This window comes from Puntigrus tetrazona, chromosome 24 (assembly GCF_018831695.1).
Source record: "Puntigrus tetrazona isolate hp1 chromosome 24, ASM1883169v1, whole genome shotgun sequence".
NCBI lineage: Eukaryota > Metazoa > Chordata > Actinopteri > Cypriniformes > Cyprinidae > Puntigrus > Puntigrus tetrazona.
This window is the reverse complement of record NC_056722.1, coordinates 5,380,929-5,395,177: the sequence shown is the minus strand read 5'-3', so window position 1 is coordinate 5,395,177 and position 14,249 is coordinate 5,380,929. Positions and strand designations below refer to the sequence as shown.

The following is a 14,249-nucleotide window of genomic DNA, read 5'->3' as shown; positions in this document are numbered from 1 at the left end:
GAAATATGCATTTTTGTATTTACATTATTTGATTTGTCCTATTTAAAATAATCAGATTAGTTTCTGTTCCTTGACTTTATATTGTGTCTGGTTTCTTATGTATATTGTATATTTTCTGTTGATGTGTCGATCATGTATCTGTGTGTATGTATGTATATATATATGTATGTGTGTATATATATATATATATATATATATATATATATGTGTGTGTGTGTGTGTGTGTATATATATATATATATATATATATATATAATGTGTGTATATCTCAAATTATTCATATTGTATTTAGTACATCTATTTTTCTCATGTATTTTTCTTTTTTACACAAAGGACAGATCATTTTTCTGTGTGTTGATGATATATTGGTCAGTGAGTGGACGGAGGTCTGACCGGCGGAGTCGGAGGTGCTGGGCTCCTCGGAGGAGGAGGATGGAGGTGATGGAGACAGGAGCTCGGAGGAACCTTGCCCAGGTTATCCAGCAGCATCTGAGTGGCCTGAGCCAGGTCATCTCCCATGATCCTCAGCGCCGAGTCAGCCATGTCCTCTCAAAGCCCAGCGCCAGCAGCTGCTCACACACACACACACTCACATCATCATCATTATGTGGATCTCACAGCTAGACACGTGGACGTGCACACACACACACACACACACACCTGATCCAGGTTTGTCGATCGGTCTGATCTCTGAGCTTCAGCACTGTCCAGCAGAACCTGCAGAACATCACAACATCACCAAAACTACTTTAAGGACACAACTAGAAATCAGCGTTGTGTTTAAAACACTGTTCCAGAAGAGCTGAACACAAATAAATCATTATAATAATAAAAGTCATTATAATCAGTAATTTTATCTCCACTGGATGCAACAAATGCCTCGCTTGTAATGTGTTTTATTATTTGTGTCATAGCGCCGGACACGGCAATAATGTGCTTTTGAACCTTAAACTGCATAAACACAATGCATTACACCAATGAGAGTGTGTGTGTGTTCTGACCCCATAGGCTTTGTCCACGTCTCCTCTGGACTGATGGAGGGCTCTGGCGGCGCTCTCTTACTGGAAGCCCAGCTCCACCAGCGTGTTGATGTCCTGCAGACGGCGCTGCCTCTTCTCTCGCTCTCTCGCTCCTTCAGCTCCTTCTTCTCCTGATGAGAGATCAGCTCGTGTTTAACTCACGAGAGGAAAGACTGTGCTGTTTTGTGAATGTGTTTGTTCTGCAGCACCTTCTTCCTCTGAGAGATGAGTCTCTCGGCCTCCTCCACGCCTCCCTCGACAGGCTCTCAGACCCAGGCGAGCCTCCTGCCCGAGAAACCCAGAGCCATCAGCTGGAGCATCTTCTCAGGGTCCAGACGCAGCTGACCGCACAGCCTGGTCCACCTGACCAACACAGACCAATCAAACTCTAGAAGAACCTAGAAGAGGCCAACTCTGAGAGAATCAAGTGAGTCATGTATTTTGTGCTCTTGCACTGATTATGTCTTTGCACTGTTTGCACTAGTTTGCACACTGGGTTTGCACTCTACTCCCTGCTGTTTGCACTAGTCTGCACACTTTGCACTTTATGTGCCTAAGACACTGTCTTAGCTCAGTATCTGAGTTCTTTTGTATTTTGTTGTAAGTTGTAAGTGTGACTTCATGTAGCACCAGGTCCTGGAGAAATGTTGTCTCATTTCACTATGTACTGCACAGCTATATGTAGTTGAAATGACAATAAAAATCCACTTGACTTGACTTGACATGACTTGACTCTAGAAGAATCAAATGATTCATGCTCTAGAAGAATCAAACGAGTCAAAAACTAGAAGAATCAAACGATCATACTCTTAAGAGTATCAAACGAGTCACGCTCTAGAAGAATCAAACGAGTCACGCTCTAGAAGAATCAAACGAGTCACGCTCTAGAAGAATCAAACGAAGTCACGCTCTAGAAGAATCAAACGAGTCACGCTCTAGAAGAATCAAACGATTCACGCTCTAGAAGAATCAAACGAGTCATATTTTAAGAGTATCAAACAAGTCATACTCTACAACCAAAAGTGTGAAACTCTAGAAAAATCAAACGAGTAAAATATAAGAGAATCAAACGAGTCATGCTCTAGAAGAATCAAACGAAGTCATATTTTAAGAGTATCAAACAAGTCATACTCTAGAAGAACCAAACGTGTCAAACGCTAGAAAAATCAAACGAAAAATCTAAGAGAACCAAACGAGTCATATCTAGAACATTTTAAATAAGTCATTTTCTAGAAGAATCAAACGAGTTATATTCTAGATAAGAACAATCACATGAATCAAAATGCTAGAACAATCAAGCCATATTATACAAGTATCAACTGAGTCATGTTCTATAAGAATCAAACAAGCCACATTCTAAAAAATGAAAGAATTGTTTTTAGAATGAAGCTATTATTATTATATTATTATAAGGCCACGTTCACACAGCAGCAGAATACAGGTGTCAGTCTCTAATACGGTTCACACACACAGTTCGGTTATTTACGAGTGTACCTTAAGTTGCATCACAAAATATGAACTGGCATACACAATAAAAGTACAGCCATATTCTAAGAAACAAGTCCTCTTTATACTTCTGAAGTATTTTATTGTTTATGCGATATGTGTTTCTGTTCACTTTCTTTAGAAGTAAACTATCTGTATAACTCTACCTGTAAGAGCCTAATATGAACAATGACAAGTTAAAAAGCGCTACGAGCAGTTAAAGCTCTTTGAAACCTGTATTTTGGTTGTAATAGAAAAAGAATCATTGAAAAGGTAAGCGGTTACGTTTCTGAGCTTGTTTAACGCTTGGTTCTTGTTGCCGCCGTGGGTAGGCCAGCAGACTCTGGAGAAGATAGAGCCTCAGAAACAGCACGTCCCTCTCCTCCGTGTGACCCTGAGAAACACGTGACATGCGCTGTAAACACACGTGTGTGTGTGTGTGTGTGTGTGTGACGCTGGAGGTGTTTCTCAGACCTTGATCTGCTGCAGACGGGGCTCTGCTGCCCCCGTAGCATCTCTTGAAGCAGTCCTCGGCTCGCTCCAGACGCTGTCGAGCGTCGTTCAGAAAGTCGAGCTGCTGCAGAGCCTGATAACACCACACACATCCAGCTGCAGGACAGCGTAGTTATCCACCGTCTTCAGCAGCGCTGAGTTACACTTACTGCCTCGACACACACACACACACACACACACACCACACTGGATTAACACTGAGACCAAACGACTCATATTCTAGAAGAATCAATCGTGATCATAATCAATAAGGAATCAAAGGAGTTGTATTTTTCATGTATGAGAATCAAAGGTTAACGAGTCAAACAAGTCCTGCTCTATAAGAATTAAACAAGTCGATTGTACAAGAATCAAATATGTCATATTCTATATGAATCAAACAACCGGTATTCTATAAGAAGTAAATGAGTCATGTTCTATACGAATTAAACAAGTTGTACTTTTTAAGAATCAAATGTCACACACTCTATAAGAATTAATCAAGTCTTATTTTATAAGAATAAAACAAGTCGCATTTGATAAGAATCAAAAGTCACATTCTATAAGAATCAAACAATTCCTATTCTATAAAATAGGAGTCAAAGAGTCAAATGTGTTCCTTTTTTATAAGAATCAAATCTTTAATTTTTTAAGAATCAAATGTGTTACATCTCTATAAGAATCAAGTGTGCCTTTTTCTATAATCAAACAATTCCAAAACATCTTCCACAAGCAAACTAAATGTGTCATATTCTATAAGAATCACATCTTTAATTTTTAAGAATCAAATGTGTCATATCATAAGAATCAAAATGAACCAAATGTGTCTTTCTACAAGAATCAAAAGAATCAAATGTGCTTCATTCAAGTCAAGCTTTGATTCATATAAAGACTTAATTAGTTTTATTCTATAGGAATCAAAAATCAAACAGGACACGTTCTATAAGATTTAAATGAGCCATATTGCATAGGAATCCAATGAATCCTATTCTAAGAATCCAATGGGTTGTATTCTATAGAACTTTAAGGCTTTGTATTTCATAAGAATGAATAAATGAGACGTATTTAAGATTTGAAGAAGCAGTACTTGAACTGTCTGGTCGCCCGCGCCAGGTGAGAAAGAGCAGCGCTGTGGTTCCTCTTCTTCATCAGCGCCGACCTTTCTCGTGGGAAACCCATCGCCAGGATCAGAGCCTGAGCAATGCAAGCAGCCAAAGCAATGCTTTAAGAGAAAAACATCCCACCAGTTCATGAGGAGATACTGGAAAACACATTTATAGACAAACTTGACAATGGATTCACCTTCCTCTCGCTGTCAGGGATCTGCAGAGGATTTCCTTTCTGATCGCGATCTCTAAGAACGGGTGGTAGACGGGTCTTCACTCCCGCCTGATGGACACAGAAATATTAATTATGAAACGATAATGCGATATAACGGCGAGAAATTCACTAAATCAACTTCATGTCCACAGAAAGCACTTTAAACGGAAGTAAAGTGTCCGCTTTTAATGCTTCAAACTAGTTTTTGGAGAATAAAATTTGGTTGAAATAATGTTGCGTTGTCATTCAGTGTAATACAATATTCATGAGAAACTTCAAACGACGTGCATGAAAAAGTGCACAAAAGAACACGAAGCATATCGCTCAATTAAATGGGGAAAACCTAGGATTTAAAAATGTAAAATTAAAGCTAATTAGACTTTGGGGTGAAGATAATTCATCTCTTTAACGTGTCATCAGTTGGTTTTAGTTGGAAATATTTAGAAAAACAAACAAAATTGCAATTAATACTTAAACCTTTTTTCACCTTTGACCACATATTCATATATATATATATATATATATATATATATATATATATATATATATATATATATATATATATATCACTTCAGACAGGTTTGTAGGATCAGCACCACTAAGATTTCAAAAATAATTAGCAGATAGAAAGTATTTTGTTTAAAATGTTCTTTTATAATTCAGACACCAGTTATAGCATATCATGTAATGACACTAGATGTACAATAATAAACATAACAAATACTTTTGTATATGATTGTATAGGCTGCTGTCACTTTAAGATCTAACGCACAAGCTCCAGCTAATATCTGCACACAAATACTGGGCACTTTGACATGATTTTGATTGTATTTAAGCGCCTTTCTGTGCATGGTGATTGCTTTTTTATGCATTATTTTGCAGCCAAAATGACGAATTGTACAAGATTGCAAATAAAAGAGTGACTGGAGGGACTGTAACGCTCACCTCTTTCTGACAGGATCTGGAAACCCTTCTGCGTTTTCTGCAGTCCTTCCTCCTGCTGCCGCTTCTTCTCCTCTTCCTCCAGCATCTCAGTCTTCTCCTGTTCAAGACACGACTCAGCACCATGACCTTACTGTTGTTCTTCACGCTCTGTTCATCGAGTCTTTTCCCTTAAAGTGACACGGGCCATGTCACAACACGCAGGAATTCACACGCAAATATAAACGGTCAGTCATTTACCTGGAGACAGTAATCTTCCCACAAAATCAGGTTAAAGTGTTCGAGTCCATGCTCCTCTCTGATCCTTTAAAACCAAAACACAAAGGACTGAAAAGGAATTGCACGAAAAAACGCACGGGAGGCATTTCTGCCAATCAATTCAAAAAAACAAACAAATATTTTATTCCCAGAATTCTGAATTTGAATCCCACAATTCTGTTTTTACAGTTTAAATATAATAATAAAATAATATAATGAATAATAATAGAAAATTATAGAAAAGTGCAAGAAAAATGTCAAAGCTTTGCAATATAAACTTTAAAATTGGAAGACGAAAAAAGTAAAAATGTGTTGTATAAACTAAAAATAAATATAAAAATATAATGTATAAATAAATAAATAAAAAGCTTTAACTGTGAGATAAACTGTACGATTTTTTTACTTAATGCTTCTTCAGCTCTTTTGCGGTGATGTCCAGTTTTAATTTTAAATGAACTTTCCTTTTCCTATTCTTTAAAACAAAACAAAATATCAGGAGTTAAGTCACTGAATCCTCTGTGTAAAGTCACTGGATGTGAATGCAGCACCTCTCCTTCTCTCTTGGGCAGATGGAGCTCCAGCGGCCACGGACGTCTCTTTAAACTCTTTATTCCTTCATCTTTTCTGCTGGTGTCTGCTCTGATGCTCTCCAGAGTCGATATCACCTCCTCCAGAGAAAACTCAGTGACTGACACGTATTTCTGAGCCAGTTCCTGAATAAACCAAAAATAAATGTGTTTCAGTAATAATATCACAGTTCATATCCTTGTTACTCAATTACTTCCAATGCCCTCAACCTCACTGATCTGAAATACAACAATACAATATTTCCTAGGTTAATAATTCCTAATAATTCCTAGTGTTTTAATAGATGTTTATGGAAAGACACAGAGCTACAACATCTGTGAAAGTAGTAGTAGTATGTCTGGAGTACACAGTGAGTAAGTAGTATGTCTGGAGTAAGTAGTATGTCTGGAGTAAGCAGTAAGTAAGCAGTATGTGGAGTAAGTGGTGAGTGAAGCAGTATGTCTGGAGTAAGTAGTATGTCTGGAGTAAGTAGTATGTCTGGAGTAAGTAGTATGTCTGGAGTAAGTAGTGAGTAAGCAGTATGTCTGGAGTAAGTAGTATGTCTGGAGTAAGTAGTATGTCTGGAGTAAGTAGTATGTCTGGAGTAAGTAGTATGTCTAGAGTAAGTAGTGAGTAAGCAGTATGTCTGGAGTAAGTAGTGAGTAAGCAGTATGTCTGGAGTAAGTAGTATGTCTGGAGTAAGTAGTATGTCTGGAGTAAGTAGTGAGTAAGCAGTATGTCTGGAGTAAGTAGTATGTCTGGAGTAAGTAGTATGTCTGGGAGTAAGTAGTATGTCTGGAGTAAGCAGTATGTCTGGAGTAAGTAGTGAGTAAAGCAGTATGTCTGGAGTAAGTAGTATGTCTGGAGTAAGTAGTATGTCTGGAGTAAGTAGTATGTCTGGAGTAAGCAGTATGTCTGGAGTAAGTAGTATGTCTGGAGTAAGTAGTATGTCTGGAGTAAGTAGTATGTCTGGAATAAGTAGTATGTCTGGAGTAAGCAGTAAGTAAGCAGTATGTCTGGAGTAAGTAGTATGTCTGGAGTAAGTAGTATGTCTGGAATAAGTAGTATGTCTGGAATAAGTAGTATGTCTGGAGTAAGTAGTGAGTAAGCAGTATGTCTGGAGTAAGTAGTATGTCTGGAGTAAGTAGTATGTCTGGAGTAAGTAGTGAGTAAGCAGTATGTCTGGAGTAAGTAGTGAGTAAGCAGTATGTCTGGAGTAAGTAGTATGTCTGGAGTAAGTAGTATGTCTGGAGTAAGTAGTATGTCTGGAGTAAGCAGTATGTCTGGGAGTAAGTAGTGGAGTAAGCAGTATGTCTGGAGTAAGTAGTATGTCTGGAGTAAGAAGTAGTATGTCTGGAGTAAGTAGTATGTCTGGAGTAAGTAGTATGTCTGGAGTAAGTAGTGAGTAAGCAGTATGTCTGGAGTAAGTAGTATGTCTGGAGTAAGTAGTATGTCTGGAGTAAGTAGGTATGTCTGGAGTAAGCAGTATGTCTGGAGTAAGTAGTGAGTAAGCAGTATGTCTGGAGTAAGTAGTGAGTAAGTAGTATGTCTGGAGTAAGTAGTATGTCTGGAGTAAGTAGTATGTCTGGAGTAAGTAGTGAGTAAGCAGTATGTCTGGAGTAAGTAGTATGTCTGAAGTAAGTAGTATGTCTGGAGTAAGTAGTATGTCTAGAGTAAGTAGTGAGTAAGCAGTATGTCTGGAGTAAGTAGTATGTCTGGAGTAAGTAGTATGTCTGGAGTAAGTAGTATGTCTGGAGTAAGCAGTATGTCTGAAGCAGTGAGGAAGTAGTCCAGCGCTGTTCAAGGCTCAGAGCTGTAGGTGCTCCACTCACCAGGATCTTCTGCTGGTCAGAAACGAAAGGCTCAGTCCAGAGCTGGACTTTATCCTGCCTCAGCAGAGAGATCAGCACTGACTGCATGTGCTTCTCCTCCATCTCTACAGACCTCCGGAGATCTTGTGAAGCACGAAGAGTCTGGAACCGAAAGCGAAACCCATCCGCGGAGTGGAAATCCCCTGAAAAGCCGATCTTCAGACGCGTCAAGTAACAGCTCAGCCCCTTCACAGGCTTTATCGTTTCTCTACACGTGTGTGTGTGTGTGTGTTGTTAACGTGAGACTCGTGAGCTGTGGTTAAATATATTGTTAAAAGTTAAAAACGTCTCACCGACTCTGCGCTGAGAACACGTGATGTTGTTATTGTTTTTTTTCCTGATTCACTGTCACTTCCGGTTCTATACGTCATGTGATTTTTTTTTTTTTAAATCTTTTTTTGTGCTTTTAGCACCTCCTACTGGTCTGGGGATGAGATGTTTGCTGTACTATATATTTTATTTCTACATATTTATCAAATAGAATGTGTATTATCTTATTATTTAACATTCTTTTGAACATACCTATAGATTTTTTGGTGTATATTGAGAATTCATTAGGTTTACTTGAAAGATAATAATTGTGATAAATGTATTATTCCAATGAAAACCTTATTTTATTTATTTAGTACCCTGTTGGTTTATTTTTACTGTATTGATGTGTATTGAGGATGTATTAGGTTTACAAGAAAGGTAATAATTTTGATGCATGTATTAATCCACAATATTTATTTTATTTTAATCCAGTCCATACTACAATTCATTCATTTTATTATAAAAATATTATTTTTTAATTATATATTATTTAAAAATTAATTATCTTTTTTTTTTTATTAATGAACGGTTGTTATTCATGGGTATTAAAGTGTATATTTTTGTACTCAAAGACCTTTCACTCAGAAATTGCTAGTAAATATCATAAATTATAAAGAAATGTCAACCAGAAATGTCAAAGCTGAAAGACTGAAATAGTATTTTCCTATAAAACATACTCCAAAAAAACATGTTTTTTATTTACAACAAAAAAATCTAATTGTACAGTGTATATCAAATATTGATCTGACAATCCCTGATTGAGCAAACTATACAAACAAACAATTAGTAACACGATGTATGATTTGAAGTCAAGAAATGAATGTTTGTTTACAGTCTGCATGAATATTCATAATCAGCTGTTGCTTTCGGTCACTGCAGAATACTACTGGTGTTCCTCTGAAGGTCATATAAATGTTGGGACAAAACATTCTTCAAGTGACATTATTGATATTAATATTTGATATTCAGTCAGAAAACATTCAGCGCTTTCTAGAACTTGCTTATGATGTTATTTTGTGTTTGGTAAGCATTCTCATAACTTTCTTAAAGTATCATTTGGGGAAAAATAAAGTTAGAAGACGTTTTTGTTACCTTTAAATCATTTTATAACCGCAAGAAACCTGGAAAATATCATTCATGTAAATGTCATTTATATAAATGTCGGTCGTGGAGCTTCTTGTAACTTTTTTACAGAACTCTGCAAAACGTTTTTGTAACGCTCAAAACAACGTCTAAGCGCGACGAGAAAGCCGGACAGTTTAGAAACATTAAAAACATCCTTCCTGTATTTTTAATTTGTTTTTCTCGCACAATATTCTGAAATATTGAACAAACGCCCTATTAATGCGCCCCATGAATGCTGTATAGTTAAAAAAACATTATGAAACGGCTGATAACTTTCTATTAATGTTTGATCATAACTTCATTCAACTATTTCGTTCATATTTCCTAGATGCATACTTGTATTTAGTGCTTCACAGTGTTATTGGAAAGGAGTTTAATATAAGATGTTTTTGTTTAGTTCTGTGTTTCTCTCTCTCTTTTAAATGCTGACTTCTTTGTAATAGATGTACAGATAAAACCTGTTTGACGGCAGAAAGGTGAGTTTTTCAGAGCGAGGCGAGAGGCCCAGTCTCCGGCCGTCTCTGATTTCTTCTCAGGCTCTTTCTCTGAGGGAAGGGGTGGTGTCTGCTCAGGACCGCCGGAGCGAGAGCTTCAGGTGATGTGTCTCCGAGCCGCCCCGCCTCAGGGGCCAAGGAGAGCGCTTTGATCCGACACACGGAAGCACCTCCACCGGACTCTCGTGACGCTCATCTCTGAGCCGCTTGGTGCTGAAGATGAACACAACGTCACATGATGAAGCACTACTTTAAATCACCACAAAAAAACCCCTTAGCTTTGAGGTTGGGGCAAGTTGTCACAATGCTCTTTAATGTATTTTATTAATTTTTTCCAAAGTGGTGGAAATTTTCAGGGTAGTGGAATAGTGGAAATGCTTACAATTTTTTTTTTATTAATTTATATTTAGTTTTTATTATTTTTTGTAATTAATTTATTTTCTATTTGCATTTTATTTAAAAAAAAATAATTTTAATATTAATATATATATATATATATATATATATATATATATATATATATATATATATATATATATATATATATATATATGTGTGTGTGTGTGTGTGTGTGTATGTATATATATATACTTTAGTCAAAATTTCAAAGTAACAAAAATATTTATGGTTTTAGATTAAGGTTTAATAATTTATAATAACCCTGAGTTGTAAGATTTGAACATTTGCAACTTAAAAAAATGCTCCATGGGTAAATGTGACACAAAATATTAATATACATGAGTGCAAATGATTTAAATGCACTAAACATGGACTACAAATGGCTAATTCATGCGCTGCTATTGTTTCTGGATCATGTACACTTCGAAGCGGACGAAAAAGTTTTGGTTTTAGGTTTTAGCACAACTTTGAGTAAAGGTATTGATTCGGCTGTAGAGCTAATCCACGCTTTTTCTGCTGATCTAACTATGCAACTTCATCGCTTTACGACTTTTAACACATAACACTTCACTTAAGGATAAAGCTCCGAGCAAGCTCTCCAGTGAAAGACTCTCAGTTCAGAAGAAGCTTTGCTGTTCTTTGCTGCTTCATTTAACGAATCAGAGAGCCTAAACTCCACTTTGCGAACCCAAACATTGCTTCTTGCCTGTCCTGAAGCAGACGAGCTGAGCCTGTCGCCTCTGTTTCTCTGATGGAGCTGTATTGTTCTTCTAGAAGCTCGATGTCCATCCTCTCCTCTTCCGTCCAGATCTCTCTCCACAGATACCAGCAACAGCACATCCCGAGAACGCCCGCAGAAACTCTGCTTTATTGCAGCGTAGTCCTAAACGCGCTCGACCTGTCCACCCAAGGCTCTCTTCACGCAAGCGTGTGTGCTTTGAGGGCATTGCCAACGAGCTGCATTAAAACGCAAACAGAAGAGGGCAGGTCAAGGTCGTTCTCAGGACGGTTAAGGCAGAAGGAGCAGTAATGCGTTATATTTCTATCTTGTGTTGTGCCGAGTCTGGCCAAAACACCTGTAGAATAAAAAAAGAGAAAAGCAAGGCATTGCAAGAATAAAATAATGCAGCTGAACTCATTAATCAAGCAATTTGTCACAATGTTTGCTCAGTATTGTTGATGCAACGGGTGAGGTGAACATTCACAAACCCAATCATTTTGCATGTTGCCTAAAGTGCATTATGCAGTTTGTTCAGGTGAATTGCACCCAACGCTTAAATAACACTTCCACACATACGCATTTAATTCTGTAACGTGTTAATAGCAGCAGTGCATCTAACATTAATGCATTAATGCATAAATAAAGTCTTGGGTCGTTTGAGCACACTGCGAGCTCCAATTCACTTTCATAAAATGCTATTTAATACTATTTTATTGGAATAAAATGAGCTCAGATTGCCTGGCTGCTTTGTTTTACACGTGCACTTGAAAGAAAGATGTTTTTTGCACGCGCTTGAATGGTTTCAGCTTCCCGTGTTGAAAAAAACCTCCACTATTATAAATACGCATTTCTGAAAAGCACGGTATCGATTAAACCGCCAGCACGGCGGGGTCAAAGATCAAAGTTCGCTAGGCTTTAACAAAACATGTTTTTGCAGGCGACGCGGTCCCTTTAAGGGCGCGGACGAAGGGCCTGTTTACATCACGTGCTCGCTGGGTATTGAATATTAATGAGGCCGCGCTGACACGATTGGCTGGCGGCGGCGTGTAGGCGTGACCAAGCGAGGCGAAAGAACGAATCCTGGGCTCTGGGGACGGCTTGCGAATGTTAATTAGATCACGTGACCAGGAAGTTAGCGTTAGAGTCCCCGCGAATATTAACAAGCCGAGTCTTCGTTACAGTGTAGCGCTCGATGGCGGGATGTTTTAGATCTAAATGGCTGCTGGAGCTGATTCTTGTTTTCTGGGGTTCGATTTCAGCACGCAACAGGTAGATTAACCCTCATATCGGTGACGGATAATGTTCCGAAGTAATGTTATGATAGAATAAGTGCAAAAAGTTGGACTACATCGATGGAGCGAGATAGAAATATATGATTAAGTGATTTGTTTACAATGATGTATAAAAGATGTTGTCTTGTGCTTCCTGTCGAGGGAGCATTGTTTTGAGTTTTTTTTCTGTTTCTGACCTGCTTTCAATACTGTTTAGTGCTTTTCTTGATCTGTCTCTAGCTCTCTGTGAACGTCTGTGCATCGATAATAAGATGTCAAGATGCTCAAAGGTGAAAACAACACTCAAAGTAATCTAAATGTAATTACTGTTGGTGGTCTTGGTGCACAGTTTATTTATTTAATTGCATAAGCAACTAGAGTCAGTCTTCAGGGAATAAGAAATGTGAACCTGTCAGAAATGAGGAGTAATAAAATGCAAAACTCAATATGGTAGGTTTAAAGGCTCAGTGATGTCTTGATTTGTGTTTCTGAAGCTGAAAGTGGTGGCTGTTGATGGAAATCTTGAGGTGATTCATCAGAACAGCGCTCAGTTCCTGACAGCGAGCTGCCCGAGTTCAGGTAACACAGTATCACTGTTTGCTTATTTATTATATTTCTTTTTCTGATAAAAGTGCATAATAATTCTTGAAGAGGAATTTCTGGCAATAAATAGTTTTAAACGTAAATATTTAAAATAAACAAAAATGGGATTAAATCAATTCACTAATGCATATTTTTAATATATTTAAATTTGATATATTATGATTATATTCTATATATATATATATATATATATTAATGCTGTAATCGCATCCTAAATAAAAGTTTTTGTTTTTACAAAATATGTAATTGTGTGTGTGTGTGTGTGTGTGTGTATATATATATATATATATATATATATATATATATATATATATATATATATATATATATATATATATATATATATATGTATTTATTATATAAGTTATTTAATATAATAACATATTTCTCTTAGACATATGCTTATACATGTGTGTGCTATATATATAATATTATTATTATTATTATTATTATTTATTATATACATTATATTAAATGTATATATAAATATGTCGTAAGATACAAATATTACATTTCCTCTTGTATGTGTTTGTATTTATGTAATATTATAATAAATATACACAGTGCAAACAGATATCATATTTTATCTGTGTATATACGTGTACACAAACATATTATGTAAACAAACTTTTAACTTTGGATGTGATTAATGTAAAATAATCACAGCACTAAGTGAATTATTAGATATTAGTTCTAGCCAATGGAAACTCTTTTTTAGGTCCTAGAGTATAAAAATGTATATTCAGCTTTGATTTGAATCCAGGAATTCTCAATGGTAATATTGTAGCAGTAATCTCAGTGTTTGTTTGTGGATGGTTGTGTTTCTGGTCAGGACTCACGGAGGGGTTCCGCGTTCAACGATGATAAGCTGACCGCTACCGCTCCGGCGCTCATGTGTGGGTGGAAGGTAAACACACTGGAGACTAGATGTGTGCGTATTATAGACAGCGCGAAGCGGGCCGCATAGTGCCTGATGTAGAAGGACTCCTGATTTGATTTTGCAATTGTGAAATGGAAATCATATCGGTGCATATCATTAATAATTAAGCAACCGCCGCGGCTGTTAATTGTGTTTTAACGTGATTTGGTCTGAATGCAAGGCGCTGGGATGTTCTTTCTGGAGAAAATGAGAAGCAATGGGTTTGATTTCTCTCGAGTCAAAGCGCATCTGCAGGCAGGACAGGTGAGTATTTATTTATACTATTATTTATGCTGTGTGACCGCCTGAAAGTAATCACGTGTTGATTTATTAACAGATCTTTGGCATCTTATTTTTTTAACCTGGTAAATGTGTCGTTTGAGCTGTTGGCTGAGAGCCTGTATTAAATAGAAATGTCCTGGGAGCAAGCGAAACTTTGAGTCTCAGTAAA

General features: G+C 37.1%; 1 pseudogene; it reads right to left on the bottom strand.

Annotated features, from left to right (window-relative positions):
• Positions 1-232: 232 nt before the first annotated feature.
• Positions 233-8,340, bottom strand: LOC122330194 (annotated as a pseudogene).
• Positions 8,341-14,249: the final 5,909 nt, after the last annotated feature.